Genomic DNA, 25,363 nt, shown 5'->3' with positions numbered 1-25,363 from the left:
GCTTCATCTTTTGAGGGAATGGTAGAGCTGGCATATGTCTACTTTCTTCAATTTTCTTTTGTACCACACTACTCTGGCCTTTCTGCTCTTCACTCTCTTTCTCTTCCAGTGTCTTAGCCTACTTGTTCACTACCTCGGGTCTTGCTTTCACCACTGGGTCAGCAAATATTTTATCACTTCTCAGAGATATAACTTTGATTATTTCCTTTGGGTTCTTTTCAGTGTCAGAGGGTAAAGTCCCAGGAGTCCTCTCAGATAACAAATTTGCAATTTGTCCCAATTTTCTTTCTAAATTCCGGATGGCCGTGCCTTGCTCTCGGATGACTGTGCCCTGAGTCTTAAATTTTTCATCTGATTTGTTGATGAATGCCTTCATCAGATCTTCCATACTAGATTAATTTGACTATTGTGGCTGGTATTGCTGCCTCTGCTGCTTCTGAAAACCTGGTGGTCCTTGACCCTGGAGTCTGGGATTATTTTGCTGCCATGAGGTCAAGCTCCCAGTAGGTGAACTCCATGAAAAAACTGGATGTCTTTAACCCATAGCATTATAGTTATTCCCACATTGGTAGTTTCCTCTATTAAAGTTCCCTAATGCGTTGACTTCCTCAGCTGATGCTTGACACTTATAGGTAGGGTGTCCCAATCCACAAAAGTCGCATGCTACTTGCGGCTCACTCTGTACCTTGGCCAATGTCAGCTTTCTTATCTCCTTGGTCATGGTGTCTAGTTGGGCTTGCATGGATGTGTTAGAGTCCACCCGGTGAACCCAAACTGATTTTCTTCTGCCATTACTCTCAGCCGGCCACTGATTAGCATCCTCAGATAATTCATCAAGGATTAAGACAACCTCCTCCGACGTTTTCTTCATTAGTAGACCTCCACATACATTATTCAGAGTTCATCGCGATGACGGTGTTAGTCCATCCCAAAAATCCTGGAGTTGCATCCACAAATCAATTCCATTGTGCTGACACTTTTTGACTATCTCCTTCAATCTTTCCCAAGCTTCGAAAACCGTTTCTATCTCCTTCTGGTGGAAATTGTGGATTTCCCTTATGAACTTCCCTATTTTTGCAGCTGAGAAGTACTTGTCAAGAAACTTCTTGGTCATATCTTTCCATCTCCTGATCGAACCTGTGGGTAAGCTACGAAGCCATTACTTCTCGTCATCTTTCAATGAAAAGGAGAATTCCCTTAAGTAGACTGCATCCTTTCATACTCCATTGTATTGGAAGGTGGTCATGATTTCTTTAAAGTTCTTCAAGTGAGTATCGTTCACCTTCCCTCGAAAAATGCAGTTATTTTGATAGTTTGAAGCAAGCCTTGCTTCAATTCGAAGTTGTTTGCAGCTATGGGTGGAGGCCTGACACTTGACAGTCCTTGATTATAGACTGGCCTAGCATAGTTACCCAATGATCTTCCATGCCTGAGTGCTGCATTCTCGAACTATTCTTCAACCAAGGGTCGGTTTAGATTGAATCTTTGACCCCCATCATCATTGACGGTCTCATCAGCAATTCTCCGGGCTGCTTGAGCTGCTATCTGGGTAGCTTCTTGTTGTTCTGCCTATCTTGCAGCTAAGTCTACTCCATCATTTTCTTTGTTTGCCATGGTATCTTGAGTCGAAGTTTGACACAAGAAATTTTCTGTTAATTCTCTTTCTTTTCTAAGTTATCGCAGGTGTTTCTCCAACTCTGGTTCGTAGGGTATCACTTCCTTTGAAGAGGATTGAGTCACACACCAGAGAAATCAAACATGTATCCTATACACAAGTGAGAAACATGAATACACTAAAGTAAAAATTGGTTCCTGAATTAGTACTAAAAACTATTTTAAATACTATTGATTGCCAATCCCCGACAACGATACAATAATTTGACGAGCGCAAAACACAACAAAAAATTAATGCTCGCTAGCCAAAGATAGTATAATTAAATTATAGTCTCCACAGGGATTGAATTTAAACAGTGTTAGAATAATCTTCAGTTGATTACTATCCAGGAGAATTAACACTTTGGTTCGATGACTATTACTATGATTAACTACTAAAAGTTAAGCAATTAATAATATATCACAAAAGACAGCAGATGAGCAACGAATAAATAAATACGAGAAATAAGGGTAATTGATTAGACATGTGCAAGATAACTGACTTGGGATCCAATTCTTGAGTTAATTCACTCTATAATACGGTTGATTCTCAGAAATTCAACCGATAATCAGATTACACTTGAAGTTAATGTTCCTCTTTCGATTAAACATTAATCTTAGTAATTAATTCAATTGAAGCACGGTAAACAATTGCAACAATAAAATGATGGTTGTGATCTAAAGGGTAACTTCTCACGAATATTCTCCTATTTTCTAGTTCGATTAACAATTCAAGAGGCTCTTTCGATTATCTATTTGAATCACGAATTTAAACTAGAGCATAAGATGTGAAGAAATACAATATCAAACTCCTCCTTCGATTAAGCAAAATAATAAATAACTCCACAATATAAATTAAAGCTCCATCAATTAAGTCTAACAATTAACAAGAATCGAATCCCTAATCAAGTTATCGAAAAATTATATTTGTCAACCCTTTAATAGAAATTATTCCACAACAATAGAGTATGACATCTCAATAAGGTACAAAAATAAATAAATTATCAATTCTAATGATTCGATACAAACTCCCGTATTACACCGATTGCAGGTTGAAATATTGATGAATTCTTGAGTCTTCTTGCCTTTTGTTGGTTCTCTAATCTTTTGTAGGTCAAAAGTCCCCTCAAAATCATATTTTTTTTTTGTATTTATACCATGTACGAATAAGCCCGGGCGAAACTACCCTTTTCTAGCCGAACTGGGAGATCACTCTGGCATTTTTACACACCTGCGCCGTGCCATGCGGTGCGCTATTGAGGAAATCTAGAGAGCTTGCACATTGCCTGTCAGACCAACTTTTGCACTGCTGTGCCGCGCCACGCGGTGCCCCACATGGCGCGGCTGTGCCTTTTTCTTAGAGTAAATTTGTTTGTTCACTTTTTGACATTCGTACTTAGTCCTCGGCACCCGAACGTGATCCCCACTTAATTTTTTGGGCTTCTACTCAGACTTCAAAGCTCTAACTTGTTCGATTTAGCTCCAAATTACCTAAATAGCTCAGAGTCATTTTTTACAAGGCATAAAACACATAATAAGTATAAATTACTATCATTTTAGCTCAAACACATGTAATAAGTGTAATTAGAGTGCAATACTATGGCTAAAATACGAGTTTCTAGCCTACCATTAGTAATGAAGATAGATGATTTAGAGCAAAAAAACACAACGACTACAACAGAAAATTCTCAGGTTTCATTTGATGATGAATTTGTAAAAGACGCCACAGTCACAGTTACTCACCAACAATTGTTGGTGCTAACTGGCACCAACAATTTCTCACTGTGGTATCGATCTATGCGAATTGCTCTGCTTGGCCGCTATAAGCTTGGAATTATGGATGACAGATGGAAGAAGGAGCGATTTCGTAAAAAGTATTGGTACCAATAGGAAAGGTGAAATGCAATTGTATTGTCATGGCTAATGAATACAATTGCTCTGAACCTAATCAGTGGAATTTCTTACGCTACCAATGCTCATGCAGTATAGATGGATTTGCAAGAGCGATTTGACAAAGTAAATGATACTCGTTTCTAAAATTTACACAAAGCAATTGCTACTCTAAGTCAAGGTACTTCATTTGTTTCTTCTTATTATTCCAAGATTAAGGACCTTTGAGATGAAGCGGAGGCTCTAGTGCCCAGTCTTGGTTGTGATTGTGTCAAATCTAGGAATTTTATTGTGCATCTATGTAAATAGAAATTGTATCAATTTCTTATAGCTTTAAATGACTCCTACTCACAAGCTCGCAGTCAAGTTCTTATGATGAAACTAGTACCCTCTGTAAATCAAGCCTATGCTATGTTAGTCAGTGATGAGAGTCAAAGAGTTGTCGCAGCCACTGTTGGTATTTTAGATCCTCTATCTAATTTACACATTGGACACTATGAGTCAACTGTATTAGACAGTTTTAAACCAGCTGGCAATAAGATGTTCAGGAAAAATTATAACATATAGTGTGAGTTCGGCAAACTTAAATGACACATCAAATAAAACTGCTATAAAATTGTTGGTTACCCGCCTGATTTTAAGTATAAGAAGAAAGGAGGATCATCTAGCATTGATGCTTGCAATGTCTTCTCAAAGACACATAATGTGAATACACCTTAATATCCAGGTCTAAGAACTCCTGCACCTCAATTGTATATGCCTAAAGGTTGCATTCCAACTATATCTCAATTGTCTACTACAGAAGGTCAATCCACCTCCTCTGTGCCAGTGCAGGGAACTTCCACAAGCTCCAATGACTCTCATAGAGAATCAATATGATCAAATTCTTCAATTTCTCAACAAGGTATCATGTTCCTCATCTGCGGCCTATACTGCAGGTATAAGTACTGTCTTCTTAGCTACTGATAATATACAAGAATGAATTATTGACACTGGTGCTACCGACCACACGGTCTCTGATCTCAGTTTGTTAACCAAGTTTAGTACAATTGATCCTCCTTACTCTAAGAAGGTATTGTTACCTAATGGAGATATTTCATAGATTAAACATATTGGTACTAGTGCCATATCAGAGAAAAGTACAATTAAAAATGTGCTTCATATACTACAGTTCAAGTTTAACTTGCTATCTATGTCAAATATTATCAAAGAGTTGTGGTGTTTAGTTGCCTTCTATCATGATTTTTGCATATTTGAGGATCTCTTCAATGGTAGGGTGAAGGTGATTGGTAGAGACTATAGAGGTCTACACATATTGCCTTCTTGGATTTCATCAACTGTCAATAAACAAACTGTAGAAGTTTCACTAGAAGCCACAAAGAATAAAGACATTTCTACTAAGGAGACACAAGTAAATGTGGATCTCAAATTATGACATAGAAGACTTGGTCATGTGTTATCATCAGTTCTTAATAAGTTATTTTCAATAAATCAAGAGAGTTGTATCTTTGTTGTGAAGGAGTGTTCTGTTTGTCCATGTGCCAAGCTGACTAGACTATCTTTTCCTAGTAGTACTAATAAAATTGTAGCTTGCTTCAACTTGTTACATTTAGATGTATGGGGATCATAGAACACTGTAAGTATTGATGGAAATAGATATTTTCTAACTATGGTAGATGACTACTCTAGAATGACTTGGATGTTTCTTTTAAAACTCAAGTCAGATGTATGTGTTGTGTTGTATGATTTCTTGGTACATGTGAAGATACAGTTTAACAAACAAGTTAAGTGTGTTAGATCTGATAATGAAGCTAAATTTGTTAACTCTATCTGTGATACACTATTTAAAAGACTTGGTATTGTTCATCAAAGATTTTGTGTTTATAATCCTCAGTAAAATGGAGTTGCTGAGAGAAAAAACATAGTCACATTCTAGAAGTGTGTCGAGCCTTGAGGTTTCAGGGTCACATCCCATTAAAATTTTGGGGACATTGTGTGTTGGCATCTATATACCTTATTAATAGGATGCCCTCTTCATAGTTAGGTCACAGAACTTCATATGAATCGCTATATGGTAAGAAGCCATTTCTTGGGCATCTAAGAGTGCTAGACTGTATGTGCTATGCTAAAATTAACAATGAGACAAACAAACTAAAACCAAAACCAATTATTGCAGCACACATGGGCTACTCCTGTACTTAGAAGGGATATGTTCTTCTTAATCTTTCCACTAATTCCTTCTTTGTTAATAGAGATGTTTCATTTATAGAAGATATATTTCCATTTCAACAGCACTACTATAAGAAGCAACCATTATTTCTTGACACTTCTTCTTTCTCATTGCCATCTCCTATTGAGGAATGGTCTGCTCAAGATACTTTAGAAGTCTCTAGTCACAATTCTGATAATCTTGTGGGTTTTTCATCACCAACCAATAGTGATTCTTCTAATGTGAGTGAATTACCAGCTTATGAGCCAACAGATACTACAGTCTCTCCTTTTTCTTCTCCTGCTCTAAGAAGATCATCTAGGGACAAACATCCACCATTGTGGATAATGGAATTTGTCTCTATAAATGTACATCAGAACATTCCTTATAGAATGTCAACCTATTTGTCATATGACCAGTTGTTTCCTCATTATCAAGCATTCATTGCTTCTTCTTCTTTTGACGTTGAACCAGCCTAATATGTTCAGGAAATCAAATATCCTAGATGGGTAGATGCTATGAAGTTTGAGATTGTTGCATTAGAGGATAATCACACATGGGATATTATTGCTTTGCTTTCTAGGAAGAAAACCATTGAATGCAAATGGGTATACATGATTAAATACAAAGCTTCGGGTAAAATTGATAGGTTTAAAGCCAGGTTGGTTACCAAAGGCTAGAGTTAGAGGGAAGGAATCGATTATCAGGAGATATTTTCTCCTGTTGTTAAAATGGTTACAGTTAGGACAGTTCTCTCTATTGCTGCTATCCAACATTGGCATATTCATCAGATGGATGTGTCCAATTCTTTCCTACTGGTGGCATTTATGATGAGATTTACATGGAACTGTCTCTAGGATTTGTGAGTTAGGGAGGACATCAACCTGTATGAAGAATCATCAAATCCTTGTATGGCCTCGAACAGGCTCCTAGACAACGGAATGCAAAGTTGTCAAAGGTTGTGTTGCATTTTGGATTCACTCATAGTCAGTATGATCACTCATTGTTCATAAATAAAAGGTCAGGAAGTGATCTAATGTTTTTTCTTGTATATTTTAATGACATGATGATTACTGGCAGTCGTCTATTATTGATCACAGAAGCAAAGATTGCTTTGCAGCAGACTTTCAAAATGAAGGACCTAGGAGAGTTAAGATACTTTCTAGGGATTGAATTTGCTAGGTCTAAGAAGGGAATCCTAATGTATTACAGAAAGTACACATTGAAATTTATCTCTGATCTAGGAAGAGGAGTTGCAAAGGCAACAGCTACACCACTTGAACAAATGTAAGACTCACTACAATGGAATTTAATGATCATTTGAACAGTCCAAGTTAGGGGAGGATGCAAGTGTCTATCAGAAGCTTATAGGCAAGTTATTGTATTTAATAATAACAAAGCCAGATATTGCATTCAATATACAAACCTTAAGCTAGTTCTTACATCAGCCTAAGAAATCACATCTCTAAGCAGCCTTAAGAGTGGTCAAATATGTAAAAATATCAGCCTGGACAAAGAGTGCTTCTATCTAGCAAAACTGATAAAAGAATTATAGCCTATTGTGATACTGACTGGGCAGCTTTTCCACACTATAGAAAGTTTGTAATTGATTTTCTAGTTAAATTTGGAGATTCACTAATATCTTGAAAGTCCAAGAAATAAAGCACCATATCCAGAAGTTCAATTGAATCAGAATATAGAAGTCTAGCATCTACAATTGCAGAGTTAGCATGGATTCTGGGACTATTCAAGGAGATTGGAGTTGAGGTACAGTTACCAGCTGAGATCCACATTGATAGCAGAGAAGCAATGCAAATAGAAGCCAATCCAGTCTTTCATGAAAGAACTAAACATATAGAGATTGACTGCCACTTTATAAGAAAAATAATACATAAGGGACTGACCAAGACTCATTACATTTCCACCAGAGAACAACTAATAGACTTGCTAACCAAAGGCCTCGGTAGAGTACAATATGAATACCTTTGTTCCAAGCTAGGGATGCTAAATATGTTTTCACCACCTAGCTTGAGGTGGAGTGTTGGGAGTAACAAGACTTGATGGGTAGTTTAGACTATTTATAAACTAGTTAGTTAAGAAGTTTGTTAGTCCTTGACAGCTAAGCATAGATAAGTAATGTATAAAGAAGTCACGTATATTTTATTTTTCTCAACTTTTCAATAAAACAGTTTCTCTCCAAACACAGACCTTAATTTTCTCCCATTTCTCTGCATGTTATCTTCTTCATCAAGCTCTAAATTCTACAAACGTAACAAAAAAAAGAAAGACATGGATAGAGTTTTGCACATTGTGATTGGTGCTCTAGCCATTGTAACTTTGCTACAAGTCACAAAAGCCCGAACTATGCATCTAGTTGGAGACAACATGGGTTGGACAATCCTAACAATGGTGTGACAACTTACACAAATTGGACGTCTGGAAAAACATTCAGGGTTAGCGATATCTTAGGTACGTATTCTTGTGTAATACTTGCTACTTGCACAATTCATCTTTCAATTTTCTTTAGCTATGAACTCATGCTGATAGTGGCGTAGCTACCCTTTGCCAATCAAAAAACTACACAGCATAGATAGATCAAAATTTATTTTATGTATATATGTTGTATATTGAATCTCCTTGGATTATACCCCCTTTAGTGAAAATATCAACCCCGCCACTGCTCATGCATAAAACTATCATCAAGTTCAACATTCCTTATCTAATGATTTCTAGTTGTTTAAATTCTTAAAAAATTTACAATTCGTGACAAACCAACATGATGTGCTACAAGTACCAAAATTCTCATTCGATGTGTGTGGTTCACAAAATGCAATAGGAAATCTTTTCTTGTCGGACCAACAAATGTCACTCTTGACTCTGCTGGCGGTCACTACTTATTCGTACATTTGGTAGGTATTGTCAAGCTAGTCAGAAGCTAGCCATTAAAGTCTCCAGCTTTGATACACCAGTAGTTTCTGAACCTTCAGATTCTGCCACTCCCGGTGGAAGTGCTCTGCCTCCAGCTCCTTCATCCTCCACGATCGTACTCGCCAAATTTTTGCTATGTTTTATCTTCGATCATGTTCATCATTTTTCTTTAAGTAGAAGCCAAGAAGATTTCGACTAAACTTGTTATACTTAATTTACACTGCAACAAACCAATGATTGTTACTTCTGAAAGTTAAATGATGGTGCATTTGTGTACTTATTACTTTATGTTGATGACATGCTCATTTCAGCTAAGGATTTAATAGAAATTCACAATTTGAAAAGTCAGCTGAAAAGTGAATTTGAGATGAAAGATTTGGGGGCAGCTAAGAAAATCCTTGGCATGGAGATCAAAAGAGATCGAAAAGCCAACAGGCTATTCCTGACCTAGAATAAGTACTTGGAGAAAGTCTTAGAGAGGTTTGGCATGAAAGATGCTAAACCAGTTAGTACTCCTCTTGCTGCTCATTTTAAGTTATCAGCTGCTCAGTTCCCGCAGTCAGAGGAAGAAGAGAGGTACATGGAACAAATTTCTTATTCCAGTGCAGTCGGCAGTATTATGTATGCAATGGTTTGTACACGTCCAGATATTTCACAAGCAGTGAGTGTGGTAAGTCGGTATATGGCTTGCCCTGGTAAAGCACATTGGCAGGATGTGAAATGGATTCTCAGATACTTGCGAGGTACTTCAAACACACGTTTGGAGTTTGGGATAAATACTAACACTTTGGTTAGTTTTGTAGACTCAGATTATGCAGGTGATCTTGACAAAAGAAGATCACTGATAGGCTATGTATTTTGCATTGGTGGTTGTGCTATTAGTTGAAAAGCTACATTACAACATGTCGTAGCTTTATCTATTACCGGAGTAGAATATATGGCAGTGACCGAGGCAATCAAAGAAGCCTTATGATTGAAGGGTCTATTTGCGGAACTCAGTTCACACCAAGGTGGTCTTATCATTTTCTGTGATAGTCAAAGTGCCATTCACTTGACTAAAGATCATATGTATTACGAGAGGATGAAGAACATTGATATAAAGTATCATTTCATCCGAGAAACCATTGCTGAAGGAAAAGTCTCTGTTCAGAAGATCAACACTAGAGACAATCCTGCTGACATGTTCACAAAATCTCTTTCAGTGTCCAAGTTCAAGCTTGATTGGCATTTATGAATAATGATTTTGCCCATTGGAGTTTTTGCGGAGAAGGTGGATCAAATTTACTATATATAAGTCGAAATTAGGCCAAGGTGGAGATTTGTAATATGGCCATTAATTTTGCTTCTTCTCAAGTCGGGGCCAAATTTTCATGACATTTGTCATGACATAATATCCACTATAACAAAATTTGTGGATCATGACATTTTTCATGACATAATATCCACTATTAGTCCGAGGATTTCTTGCTATAAATAGAGGAGCTTCTCCTCATTTGTAAACACACCAATTCAAGAGCTTTTTACTCTTGTCTTTCTTTCTCCTCTTTTATTTTATTATAGAGTATTTTGTAAGAGAGTGGTTGTTGGGAAACACTTGTGTGAACCCTTTCTTTGGAGTGATCTTGTGAGGTTATTCTCTTGGGGTATTTGGGACTAATTAGAGTATTTACTCTAATTTTGTACTCTCTTTTGTACTCTTGTTGGTATAGTAAAATTGCTCCTCTCCGCTTGTGGATGTAGGTCACCTTGACCGAACCACGTTAAATTTGTGTCTTCTTTATATTCTTTAATTGCCGAATTCTTATCAAATTTTATTGTCTTTGTTATTGTCATTATAACAGTTTTTGGCTAAATTCTGCACTACCTGGTAACTCGATCCTAACAAATACAAAGTGGCTGACTTGGTAGCTAATGAAGGACTGAAAATTGGAAAAATTGGTGGTCCTGCTGTTTTAGTACTACCACCATCTGCTATTTTTCCTAGTCTTATGTTGGATATTTCTGGAGCTACATATTGTAGATCTATCTCTAGTAATGTTTCTAATATTTTGGCCAACTTTGGTAACTTTGATGCTCAGAGGAGCATGTCTAGTTGTACAAACAATATTTAAATTTATATACTAGTTTCTCTTTTGACCAAAAAAAAAAGTTTACGCTAATAACGCAACTATCATACATGCTCCTCGAATAACCATGACCCAACATAAAGGAATCAAACCTTTTGTACCATTGTCTTGGAGACTGCTTTAATCCGTACAAGGATTTCTTTAACAAGCAAACATGATCTTCTTTTCCTTCAACTTCAAATCCTTCGGGTTGATGCATGTATATTTGTTCCTCAAGTTCGCCATGTAAGAAAGCTGTCTTAACATCAAGTTGTTCTAATTCCAAATCATACATGGAAACGAAGGCAAGCAAGACACGAATAGAGCTATGTTTAACAACAGGTGAGAAAATATCATTAAAATCAACTCCTTGTACCTGACTATAGTCCTTTGCAACTAATCGTGCCTTATACCTCGCATCTTCAACCCCTGGAATGCCATCCTTTTTCTTGAAGACCCATTTGCAACCAATAATTCTTTTTCCTGATGGCATCTTCACAAGAGACCAAGTATCATTCTTGTGGAGAGACTCAATTTCTTCATTCATTGTAATCAGCCACTTGGCTGAGTCAGCACCAGAAACTGCTTCTGAATATTTTGATAGTTCTCTAATTTCTTCAGTTTCCTGTGCAATTGAAAAAGCAAATGCAACATAATCTCCAAACCTTAATGGTTGTTTACCGTCTCTTCTTGGTCTATGTTTGGTTATAGAATACTCCTCTTCTTCTGGTTCAACTTCAGGAGTCTCAACTTCAGGAATTTCAGCCTCTGTCTCAACTTCAGGAGTTTCAACTGTATTTTGCTCCAAAGTTGATGAGCTTGGCTCAGAAGGAATGCCAATCTCAATCTCCACCTGGTTCTGTATACTCTTTCCTTTATCTGTATTACAAGAATTAGAAGACTTTTTTCTAGAATGTAACATAGAGGATTCATCAAAGGTTACATCTCTGCTAATTATAAATTTTGGTGTCATGGGATGAGGATACCATAGTCGGTATCCTTTCACCCAGATGCATACCCAAGGAAAATGCACTCTTTAGCCCTTGGCTCCAATTTTTCATCATTTACATGCATGTATGCAGGGCAACCAAATATCTTTAAATCATAATAATTAGCAAGAGTACATGACCATATTTCCTCTAGAGTCTTAAAGTTCAAAGGTGCAGAAAGAGCTCGATTGACAATATAACAAGCTGTAGAGATAGCTTCTGCCCAAAAGGCGTTTCTCAACCCAGAATTTGAAATCATGCAACGAGCCCTTTCCAAAAGAGTTCTATTCATCCTTTCTGCCACACCATTTTGCTAATGTGTCATTCTCACAGTACGATATCGAGCAATTCCTTCATTCTTGCAAAATTCGTTGAATTCATCATTACAAAATTCCAAGCCATTATCTGTTCTAAGCCGCTTAACCTGTTTTACTGTTTGTTTCTCAATCAAAACTTTTCATTGTTTGAAATTTAAGAAAACTTCACTTTTATTTTTCAGGAAATAAACTCAAACTTTCCTTGAATAATCATCAATGAAAGTTAACATATACCTGGCACCACCTTTTGATGGGGTACGTGAAGGACCCCAAAGATCTGAATGAATGTAATCCAAAGTACCTTTTGTTCTATGAATCGCTAGAGATTTGAAGCTGACTCTTTTCTGCTTTTCGAACACACAATGTTCACAGAACTCCATATTTCTGGTACTTTGGCCACATAAGAGACCTATTTTACCGAGGATGGAAAGATCTTTTTCACTCATATGCCCCAATCGCATATGCCACAATTTGGTGATGTCAGAATCTGATTTATCTGATATTGAAACTACAGCAGCACCTGTAACAGTAGATCCCAAAAGAGTATACAACGTACCAGATCTGCGTGCTTTCATGATCACAAGAGCACCATAAGAAATTTTCAGAACTCCACCTTCACCTGTGTACTTGCACCCAAGAGATTCTAGAGTGCCCAAAGAGATGAGATTTTTCTTCAAGTCAGGAACATGTCTAATATTGGTGAGAGTTCTCACCACACCATCGTGTATTTTGATTCGGACTGTACCTTTTCCAATAACTTTGCAGGCAGCATTGTTGCCCATCAAGACAACTCCACCTCCAATAGATTCATATGTGGTAAATAAATTTCGATTGGGACACATATGATAAGAACAACACGAATCTAAAATTCACTCATTTTTAGATTTGAAACTATTATTAGTTGCTAAAAAAATAGTTCCCTCAGTCTCATCAGCAGCTACACTTACTTCGGCAGTGTCAGTATTTTTGTGCTCATTTTTCTTTTCTGTATACTTTTCTTTAATTTTTAATTTAAAGTATTTAGAAATAATGTGACCTTTCTTATGACAATATTTGCACATGACATTTCTGTATCTGGATTTTGACCTTGATTTAGGTTTCTCACTACTTGAATCTTTCTTATCGGATCTGCCTCTTATGAATAAGCCTTCCCCTTGGTTCCAACTAGTTTTCCCAGTAATATCTCTATCTATTTGTTCTTTTGATTTCAAAATAGATTTGATATCTTTATAAGTGATATTATCCTTTCCATAAAGCATAGTATCTCTTATATGTTTAAATGACTGGGGTAAGGAAACAAACAATAACACAGCTTGATCCTCATCTTTGATTTCAGCATCTATGTTACTTAAATCCATAAAAAGAGAATCAAAAGTATCAAGATGTGTAAGTATATAGGTACCTTCAGCCATACGAAAAGTGTAGAGTTTTTACTTTAGGTAAAGCCTGTTTTCTACCGTTCTTTTCATATATATGGTTTTAAGCTTTTTCCATATACCTTTGGCTGAGCTTTCTGCTGCAACTTCACGCAAAACCTCATTTGAAAGATTTAAAATAATACCTGTTTTTGCCTTTTTGTCTATGACAGTAAACTTCTCGTCCGTCATTTTATCCGGCATTTTTTTATTTCCTTGAAGTGCCAAATCTAAGTCATCCTGAATTAGGATAACTTTCATCTTTAATTGCCACATTCTAAAGTTTGCACTTCGGTCAAATTTCTCAACATAAGACTTTGTTGGAGTCATTTTAGCTATTTAAACTAACCCGATTAGATCTGACTCTAATACCAATTTGGTAGGATCGGGTTACCGGGTAGTGCAGAATTTAGCCAAACAACGTTATAATGACAATAACAAAAACAATGCAAGTTGATAATAACGGCAATTAAAGAAGATAAAGAAGACACAAATTTAACGTGGTTCGGTCAAGGTGACCTACATTCACAAGCGGAGAGGAACAATTTTACTATACCAACAAGAGTACAAAAGAGAGTACAAAATTAGAGTAAATACTCTAATTAGTCCCAAATACCCAAGAGAATAACCTCACAAGATCACTTCAAAGAAAGGGTTCGCACAAGTATTTTTTAACACTCACTCTCTTACAAAATACTCTAGAATGAAATAAAGGATGAGAAAGAAAGACAAGAGTAAAAAGCTCTTAAATTGGTGTGTTTACAAATGAGGAAAAACTCCTCTATTTATAGCAAGAAATTCTTGACCTAATAGTAGATATTATATCATGACAAATATCATGATCCATAAATTTTATTATAGTGGATAATATGTCATGGCAAATATCATGAAAATTTGGCCCCCACTTGAGAAGAAGCCAAATTAATGTCCATATTACAGTTTTGCTCCTGAAAAATAATGTTTTAATTCCGGATCTCCTAGCTGCTGCCTTAGTATCCTGCAATCATGTAAGATAGATGTATATTGTGGGAGTTAGTTGTGAACATGTTAATAATATTTGTTGAGTCTGTATCGACCTCCAGAGGAGGAAGGCCATGGGCATAAGCTAATTTTACACCATGTAGAAGTGATATGAGCTCGCTATATGTATGATCATATTGAGGAATCTGCATTTAGTAGCCTAGCACCCAATCCCCTTTGCTATATCGGAAAACTCCGCCAATACCTCCTGCTCCATCTTTAAATGCTCCATCAATATTGAGTTTGAAGTGATTTTGTGTAGGAGGATGCCATTTGACGTGGAGAGCTAGAGGTGGTTTGGTGTTGCTGTCATTTCTTGCTAGAGCAACATAATATGTAGCTCGCATATGTACCAGATCAAAAGAAGCAGAGTTTGTGAGGTTATTGTAGAGATTTGTTATTTCTAGTGATCCAAATATGCCAAAGACAAAAGGGAAATAATTCTTTCCATGTGTAGATTGCATTTGATAATGTAAGAGGGAGGTTTGCAATAGTGTCCAACCAATGTTGGTGATTGCCAAGAGTGTGAATACTAGTAATACCAAGTCTTTGCCAAAAGGATTTAACAACCACACAGTCAATGAGATATTTTTAAGTTGATTAATAAATGAAGTTTTTGCAATCATCTTGTGAAGTACTATATAATTGCACTAAATTATGTATAATTTTAGATATAGGAGTTGAAGATAAAGAGAAGGAAATTAGGAGCAACGAGATGGTGGACAAAGTTGAGGTTGCAAATTGTTTCAGATATGTTTTAAAAAACATCCATCCTTTAAAATACATTGCATCAAAATATATTTATACATATTATTTATAAAAGTTAATCTAACGTTATAAATTAAGTGTAAATGTTAAAGTGAAACTTTTTTTGATTTACAATTCAACGGCAATATAAATAAAATAGATAGTTAACAAACGTTATTCCTAAACTAATTGGGTGTGGGAATAATATTAATTAATAGTAATACAATCTATTATTAATAACGAATAGATATAAAGTTTAACTTGTACATATAAAATGTTATTAGATATTAACAATAGAATATGTTTAGATAATACTTTTTTTTCTAAAAAATGCATTGCGGTATTTGTTTTCTTTTTTTTTGGAAATCAAAGGAAAAATATGAGTACCTCCCATCAAAAAGGCACCAACAAAACGAAGTCCTCTTGTAGAAAAGGCCGAATTGATATTAATAAGAACAAAAGTAGTTTTCACCAAACTTTTTCTAATTTCCACTTTTCCTACTAAGACGCTAGGTCAAATATTTTTGGAAACAATTCCGTGATGCCGATATTATTATGCACTTTCACGTAAGCCACTGCTCCAATGTGGTGGACTAGTCAAAGTCACTCATAGGTTGAAATAGCAACATGATCTAGTCCATTGTCCATGTTTCTATCTCTAGCAACGTTTTTGCTTCCCACAAGTATTTTCGATATTTCCGGTGCACGCTCATTCACGTAATCTGCCCATTCATCTCTAACAACCAAAAGGCTTTGACGAGCCGTTAAATCCATGTGAAGCAAGACAAAATCTGTAATGGGGAATTTTCATTCTCCCAATTGGTTTGTGCAGCCTTGTATGTGGAGAATATTAAACCATATATCTCCTTGCTTGAGTTGAACATTATAGCCCCTCAGTTCAAACAGATCTGGGGTTAGATACCGCCTGTGTGGTCGTGGGTGTCGGCATTCCATGAAATAGTGTAGACGGTGTGGCTAAGCTCATATTAGCTTGATTGGCAGTCATCGTATCCCTAATTAAGATGGCGCTAACCATAGTAGGGTTTTTTGTTCTCGTATCCCTAATTAAGATGGCGCTAACCATAGTAGGGTTTTTTGTTCTCGTATCCCTAATTAAGATGGCGCTAACCATAATAGGGTTTTTTGTTCTCCTACATATTCTTCTGCTTCGGCAAAAGAATTATGGAATCAATGGAACCAATGAAAAGTCATTTTTGAGGAAAGAATATTTATCTTCAGATAAAAAATCCCTAATCAGTAGTTCTACTGCACTAATGAATACTAGGAGCAAGCAAATAGAAATTCTAAATTTTTCACTGAAATATAGAAGCTTAAATATGTTCACACTATTTTGATAAGTTTTTGGACTACATTTCCTTGAGCCCACAATTTTTAACCCTCAATTGTAATCTTCTTTGTTTCAAAACATAATATGTCCCCTATAAGCGTAAAAAATACAGCAAATGCACTCAAAAGACATAAAACAACCAGTATCTTCTTGATCGACTCATGAGGGAATTGTTGCCAGAAAGTCACAAAAACTTCAGCACTACAATTGAAGAAAAAAAGAGCTTCTATCAAAAAGTGCTTAAAGCTTTTCTTCATAACTTTGGTTGGAGTGGCCGATGGAGATCGTGAGAACAGTATGCCATTTTGTTTTTATTTTGGGAAGCTTTTCGAGTTTGACGCAAATAACTATTGATGGAGAGGGGGAGGTGAAGTGACATCTGATAAAAAAAGAGAGAGCATGCATTGCGGTATTGAAATACAATACCTATCACCATTCCTTCGATTGGGCCGATCAAGTTGCAAAGTCATGCGTATATATGAGATATTGGTTGCATGATGTCTTCTATGTCGACGAACTTGTTTTTCGGTGTTCGAAAAACATTTCAACTAATGTGGCAAACATCACAACACTCATAATGAACCTTACCAAATCTTGTAGAAAATAGAATCAGTAGCCTATAAACTAAACTTGCCTGCTCAACTGTTGCTATATCCTACATTCTATGTCTCACTATTAAAACCATGTTACTCTCTACCTTCAACAATTGCTTATCCCCCAGTAGTTGCTCCCTCTAATCTATAATGCCCTTAACCACTCAAAGTTCTGGATAGAAGGATGGTACAAAAAGAGAACGAGGTTGTGTTTAAGGTCTTAGTCCAATGGGAAAACTACAATGCCCTATTGTTTAAATTTCCTTATTTCCTTCCTTGAGGACAAGGAAGCTCTTAAGGGGAAAGAACTGATGTGTGTAGAAAAAATGAGTCGATAATATTGACCAAGAACAAGAAGGAATAATATTGTGCCGTGGCAAGCCACTGCCTTAAAAGCGATTTTGGCCCGACTGGATGTAAATCGTTAAGACTGGTCGCTCCCCAAGGTTCCACAACATCTCCAAACACGTGCACTAGGGGCTGGAAGTCTAGAATTTGCACAAAACAATTGCCCAGAAATCGGTTGAAGAAGAAGAGAAAATGATGGTGTTTTTTCTGTGTTTGAAAACTACACAAGACAACTCCTAATATAGATAAGATGCTAGAGCTGTTACAAGGAGAATTAAATTGGGGGTTATGAAAATAAACAAGTTATTACAGAATTAAAGTAGGAGTTACAAGAATTCAAGTAGCAGTTACCACAATTTAAAGTATAGTTGTTACAACGTTACAAAATTCAATTCAAAGATAATGAATTTTGGTAAGCATGTATTTGGACACTTTTCTGGTAAGCTTAAAAAATAAAAAATAATTTTAGCAAAACCAGATTTGAATTAGGCCTCACGTATATCTCGCACGTAGGGAGGGGGAAAATTGACCCGTTTTACCTTTAGGACCAATTTCTCATGTGCGCAAGATCACTCCCTTTTACTAGCTCTTTACAAGCCCAACAAAGAGCAATTCAATATAAGGAGAAGAAAAAGACTTTCCACAACTAATGAGGGACACTTTATCTTTCACAAAAGACAAAGAAGTAAAGAAGAAAAAAGGGACCTCAAAGAAATTTTTCGCTTTGCAATATCAAATATAATAATACCAACAATTCCCCACTAATGCAAAAACAAAATAAAACAATTCTGGATAAAAGAAGGAACATGTACTTAAGTGTCAATATCTTTCAATTTGAATTGACACGTAGTGAAATGAGGCAACAACTAACATCTACAAAGTGAAGTACTCTTGAACTGAATGGACATTAGTTGAGACCCCCACAACACATACTATATCCTTAATTTTATGCAAACTCCGCGATACTAACAAAGTGCTTTTATGGTCATGCACATACCTTGGATCTCATGAGTACTCTAGAAAGACATCCCAAGTCTTTAATAAAAGGCCACCATACCTTTACACTCACGTAGGTGATTCCATCAAGTCTATCTATACATAGACCACCTTAAGGCTATGGAATCATTAAGAGCACAATAAGCTCAACCTTATAAAGCACTACCACACGCCATAGGGATAGGAAATATACTTCATATTGAGGTCTCATATGGCTTCATTTGACCACAAACGGGTATCCACCATACTTCCTCAATCCATGGACTTTAGTCACATCCCCCTCGACGTTTCAAGGATAACTCTTATTGCCAAACCCTTGGTTAAAGGATCCGCCAAATTTCTTTTGGATCTTACATATTCCAAGCAAATAACACCAGGTTTCAACAATTGTTATACTACACCATGTCTAATGCGGATATGTCTTCTTTTTCCATTGTACATGTCACGACCCAAATCACAGGGTCGCGACGGGCACTCGGTGTCTTACACAATCGAGTACCAACATAACATATCTTTCTTATCCTACTGTTATGGGTAAGTGGGCCAGAAGGGCCGACATGATCATTTGTACACTCAAAACATAGGCCGATAAGGCCATACAAGTATCCACATACATGACATTTGTCTACAAGCCTCTAAGAGTACATAAATGTCATAAAGGTCGGGACAGGGCCCCGCCATACCAATCAATATATATTCAAATTATACTGACCAAATAGGCAACTCTGGAGTAAGTGGAGTGCACAAATACATTCTGTTGAGCTGATAGCCTATTAGGAGAACTCTCAACTTGTCTATCGGGACCTACGGGCATGAAACACAGCGTCTCCAGGCAAAAGGACGTCAGTACAAATAAAGTACCGAGTATGTAAGGCATGAAAGTAGTATATAAAAGACATGAAAGAAACATGGAGTAAAAAACTCAACCTGTAATTCTGAATAGCTCTGTGAATCATGAAAAATTTATAATATCATACATGTGCGTATAAATGTCATATCATGCATAGGTATATGCGTACATAATATCATCAACCCTCTGAGGGCATCCCATCATATCATCTCAGCCACTGTAGGCGAAATCATCAACGTATACCAGCTGATCAGGTGGTGGTGCATATATAATGCCGTAATCTTTTCCCATATCCCATATACATATATATACGCGTATATAATGCCATCTGGTCATGGGTCACTGTACATGTATAAATGAATGTAATGCATAATGAAGTAAGTCAATAAGATTTCTCAGAATGTCATAAGATGAATATGTCTTCGGATAAACTTTAGCAACTTACGTATTTTTCTGATACCCATGAATAAAAGATATAATAATATGACACATGGGGAATCAAGAACATAGGCACCCCTAGTACTTTAATGAATAGAGTCATTTATGAAAGTTTCGCGTTTGCACGTTTCATTTGTATCATATGGATCATGACAAATGGAAAGAATGGATAGCCTTAACATACCTCAAGTCGTCAATGCAACTCAACAACAAGCTTATGACAACTAGCGTGCCTACCCTATAATAAAGAAATACGTGTACAACTTAGATGGCGGTGGTATATCACGTATCTCAAATGATAACTTGATTCTAAAATAAAACGGGAAGCATTTCCCATTATTTCACTGCTCCCTCAAGACTACTATAGGTGAGATACAAACACAATACAATCAGCAACTCAAAAATAACCCAACTACAATTCGGGACCTTCAATACAACAAAACCCCCAAATATACCATAACACACCCAATCAATAATTATCAATTAACCTAAAATTATAATGACGAGCGACCAGCCTACTACCCTACCACATGTGGAGTTTATCCATGCCCTTCATCCTTCCAAACTCCATAAATCTACAGCACAATAGGCCAACACGAGTGGACTACAAAATAGTCCACTAAAAGTGAAATAAATCGAACTCACGGTTTCCGATCACCGTCCCGTGAGTTCTAAATATTAGGAAATGAATTTATCAACCTTCTTTGATATATAAAAGCTTAAATACATAAAGTTGAAATTTTCCTAACTATTAAGTACCTTCCAAACTCAAACTACAAAGAAAAAGAGGCGATATAATGATACTTACGATGTAGGGATCGTTCTGATGTTATCGCTTCTTGATTTCGTACCCGAGATGTTAGTATTCTTTGAAACACTATTAGAGAGCTCAATGATAGGTTTTATGGTGTTTTCTGGTCGGGTTCTATGTAAAAATGAAGAGAGAGACGAGTTAAGACCTATATATCAACTTTTAAAAAGTCAAAGAGGTGCTAGCTTGGCACCCTCTCATTGGCCCATCTTCCGACGTTTATATCTTTTTATCTAAATTTCCGTATGAATGAACGGTTAATAGCATTGGAAACTACATTCCAATACCTTCAATTTGGTATATAATATGTCTTAAAAGAGACCCCATATAGCACACGAAATATATTGCTCAAAAAGCTCTGTTACAAGGCAAATCCTTAGTCGGTTTTTCCGCAACTTAACTCCGACATTTCCCAAACTTTATATTTTCTATCCAAACATCATATATAGTTATATTATGACTTTAAACTCATTTAAATTATAATTAATAAGTCTCATATTCATTATAAGTCTCATATTTTTATTTCCGTAACACTTATACGGTACCTTTAACAACCCCAACTCCTATCTGAATATTTTTCAAGGATTACAATTTCATCATATTTGCGAGACTGAATTCCCTATGTTGGGTTTCACTATGTTTATCTTGACAACCTATTGATTTGTATGTATCCTCTTATTTAGCCATGGCTAGGCTCTTCCTAAATCAACTACTAACTACTCGTTAGTCCATTCTCATATCTATATTCTGCGTAATCTCTCTTGGGTTATATCCTTTGTCTTAACTTACCCCGCACACTGGCTCTTTATGTATCCAGTGTTCATTTGCACTTATTTATCAGTAACATCTAGTGATGGAACCCTTACTGCCTCTCCCCATCGTCATGCTTACATAATGTTCTGGACTCGTATCATATCCGTAGGATCTGAATAATTTCAATCTCATTCCTTTCACCTTTCTACCACATTCTTCCTTTACTATTCCATAGTTACATGAACCACATAACTCTGACTTAATACCATATCACACCATTTTTCCCCTTTAGGGGAGTATTAACATTTAATGCTATGAAAATTTACCTATAAATGTTTCACCTCTTCATATTTGGCGTCCTTTCACATCTTCACGGACTCTTACTTGCCTTGCAGTAACCTTTCTGTACTAGGGATAATTTAATTTCTTATGCACGAAGGTGACACCAAGTGTAACTGGCACACTTAGTCCATTATTGTCGGAACACGGTCTCTAAAATTCTCACGATGCTGACTATTATCAAATCTTTCGATCCCTAATTCATGTTAAGTTTATCTTGTTCACTAGCCCATACTGATTTCTATTACTCCGGGGGTCTAACATTTCCTTCTGGTAATCACGTACGAGTCACCAACTCATTTCTCTAAATGGGGGCATGACTTTATGGCTTATACTCTTTTATTGACTTAAGGCATGTCTACTCTTGTCTTTTCCTTCACTTGACTATAGAATCTGTAATTTTGTCATATTTTGATTTACCGTTATCATCCATTTATCACATCTTACTCATAATGCTTCATTTACTCTCTTCTCATTCTGCTGCAAATATTTTTGTCTATCACTTTATTCTAAAAACTTCAACAAAACATTCCTTCACTTTTAGCTCCCCTTGCTTCATCTTACTGGCTCTTCGGATCGCCTAGCATTCTCTCTTTTTTTCTAGGGGAGGAAGTCATACTAAGGTAAATATTTATCCCTTCTAGGATTCTACTTCCTATCTTCTGAAATTTTTGAACATTCTAGTATTCATGTCTGACTGTACTATTCTAGAGTGCACCATCTGGGTGTCTCACAAGGAGAACTATTACCACGTTTGCAATATCCTTCAAAAATGTGAGCTAATGATAACAATCCATCCATAATTTTGGGTTACTCTAACCCCAGATGGATCCTAATATACCATCCTTCTCTCAAACTGTCTCTGTCAGCTCCCATAAAGCATAATTGAGATGGGTGTGGTCAATTGTATATATCTCCGTTACTGTTGAAAGTAACTCAGAATGCTTATATATCTCTTCTTGAATTGTAAATACTGACAATCTTCATTAATTGGGTACCTCATATCCTTCTTCACATTGCTTCTTTTACTTGTTGAAACTTGTATCTACCTTTTCTCTTCTCTCGATTCTTTTTACCATATGGGTGGATAGATATTCATGCCTTAGGGTTCCTTATCAAGAAGCTTACACATCTTAGTACATGCATGATCTGCTGAAGACCTTACATTTACTCATCATAAGCATGATGCAAAATCGAGTTCCTCTTACTCAACTCTTCCACAACCATTTTCAATCTCTTACCAATTGTCTTTCTAGATGTAGATATCGTTGTATAACGAATAAAATAAAATTTAGGAGTTTGAATTCTTACAATTGAGCTCTACCATACGATCTAGAGTAAGAAAAAAGAGTGACAGTCCTAAATGCCCTGTAGCCTCCTGCTTATAAGTGTGGTGCACAACACACCCATAAACAAGAATCTACTAGACACGGCTTGTAGACTCCCTAGGACAGAACTGCTCTGATACAACTTTTGTCACGACCCAAACCACAGGGTCACGACGGAAACCCGGTGCCTTACACAACCGAGTACCAACATATCTTTCTTATCCTACCGTCATGGGTAAGTAGGCCAGAAGGGCCGTCATGATCATTTGTATACTCAAAACATAGGCCGATAAGGCCATACAAGTATCCATATACATGACATTTGTCTATAAGTCTCTAAGAGTACATAAATATCATAAAGGTCGGGACAGGTTCCTTCCATACCAATCAATACATATTCAAATTATACTGACCAAATAGGCAATTCCGGAGAAAGTGGAGTGCATAAACACCTTCCGCTGAGCTGATAGCCTAGTAGGAGAACTCTCAACCTGTCTACCGAGTATGTAAGGCATGAAAGTAGTATATAAAAGACATGAAAGAAACATGGAGTAAAGAACTCAACCTGTAATTCTGAATAGCTTTGTGAATCATGAAAAATTTATAATGTCATACATGTGCATATAAATGCCATACCATGCATAGGTATATGCATACATAACATCATCAAGCCTCTGAGGGCATCCCATCATATCATCTCAGCCACTGTGGGCGAAATCATCAACGTATACCAGCTGATCAGGTGATGGTGCGTATATAACGCCATAACCTTTTTTCATATCCCATATACATATAATATATACGTATATAACGCTATCTGGTTATGGGTCAATGTACATGTATAAATGAATGCAATGCATAATGAAGTCAGTAAAATTTCTTGGAATGTCATAAGATGAATATGCCTTCGGATAAACTTTAGCAACTTACGTATTTTTCTGATACCCATTAATAGAAGATATAATAATATGACACATGGGGAATCAAGAACATAGGCACCCCTAGTACTTTTATGAATAGAGTCATTTATGAAAGTTTCGCGTTTGCATGTTTCATTTGTATCATATGGATCATGCCAAACGAAAAAAATGGATAGCCTTAACATACCTCAAGTCGTCAATACAAATCAATAACAAGCTTATGACAACTAGCGCGCCAACCCTATAACAAAGAAATATGTGTACAACTTAGATGGCAGTGGTATATCACATATCTCAAATGATAACTCGATTCTAAAGTAAAACGGACAGTATTTCCCCTGATTTCACTGCTCCCTCAAGCCTACTATAGGAGAGATACAAACATAATACAATCAACAACTCAAAAATATCCCAACTACAATTCAGGACCTTCAATACAACAAAAACCCCAAATATACCATAACACACCCAATCAATAAGTTATCAATTAACCTGAAATTGCAACGACGAGCGACCAGCCTACTACCCTACCACATGTGGCATTTCTCTATGCCCTACATCCTTCCAAACTCCATAAATCTGCAGCACAATAGGCCAACACGAGTGGACTAAAAAATAGTCCACTAAAAGTGAAATATATCGAACTTACGGCTTTCGATTACCGTCCCGTGAGTTCTAAATATTAGAAAATGAATTTATCCACCTTCTTTGATATATTAAATCTTAAATACAGAAAGTAGACATTTTCCTAACTATGAAGTACCTTCCAATACTCAAACTACAAAGAAAAAGAGAGGCGATATAATGATACTTACGTTGTAGGGATCGTTCTGATGTTATCGCTTCTCGATTTAGTACTCGGGATGTTAGTATTCTTTGAAATACTATTAGAGAGCTCGAGGATAGTTTTATGGTGTTCTCTGGTCAGGTTCTATATAAAAATGAAGAGAGAGGCGAGTTAAGACCTATATATCAACTTTTGAAAAGTCAAAGAGGTGCTAGCTTGGCACCCTCTCATTAGCCCATCTTCCGACGCTTATATCTTTTTATACGGATGTCGTATGAATGAACGGTTAATAGAATTGAAAACTACATTCCAAGACCTTTAATTTGGTATATAATATGCCCCAAAATAGACCCCATATAGCACACAAAATATATTGCTCAAAAAGCTCTGTTACAAGGCAAATCCTTAGTCGGTTTTTCCGCAACTTTATATTTTCTATCCAAACATCATATATAGTCATATTATGACTTTAAACTCATTTAAATAATGATTAACAAGTCTCATATTTATTATACGTCACCTTGGAACGTACAGGGTATAACAATACACACTATTTTTGGCAATTCCAATTGCCACCTG

The 25,363-nt window shown here is 36.4% G+C and overlaps 1 pseudogene; it reads left to right on the top strand.

Moving 5' to 3' along the window:
• Window positions 1-8,041: 8,041 nt before the first annotated feature.
• LOC142169830 (umecyanin-like) lies at window positions 8,042-8,879 on the top strand (annotated as a pseudogene).
• The last annotated feature ends 16,484 nt before the right edge of the window (window positions 8,880-25,363 follow it).

Source organism: Nicotiana tabacum, chromosome 15, assembly GCF_000715075.1.
Source record: "Nicotiana tabacum cultivar K326 chromosome 15, ASM71507v2, whole genome shotgun sequence".
Classification (NCBI taxonomy): domain Eukaryota; kingdom Viridiplantae; phylum Streptophyta; class Magnoliopsida; order Solanales; family Solanaceae; genus Nicotiana; species Nicotiana tabacum.
The sequence above is the reverse complement of the archived record's forward strand: the minus strand, read 5'-3'. Positions and strand labels throughout refer to the sequence as shown.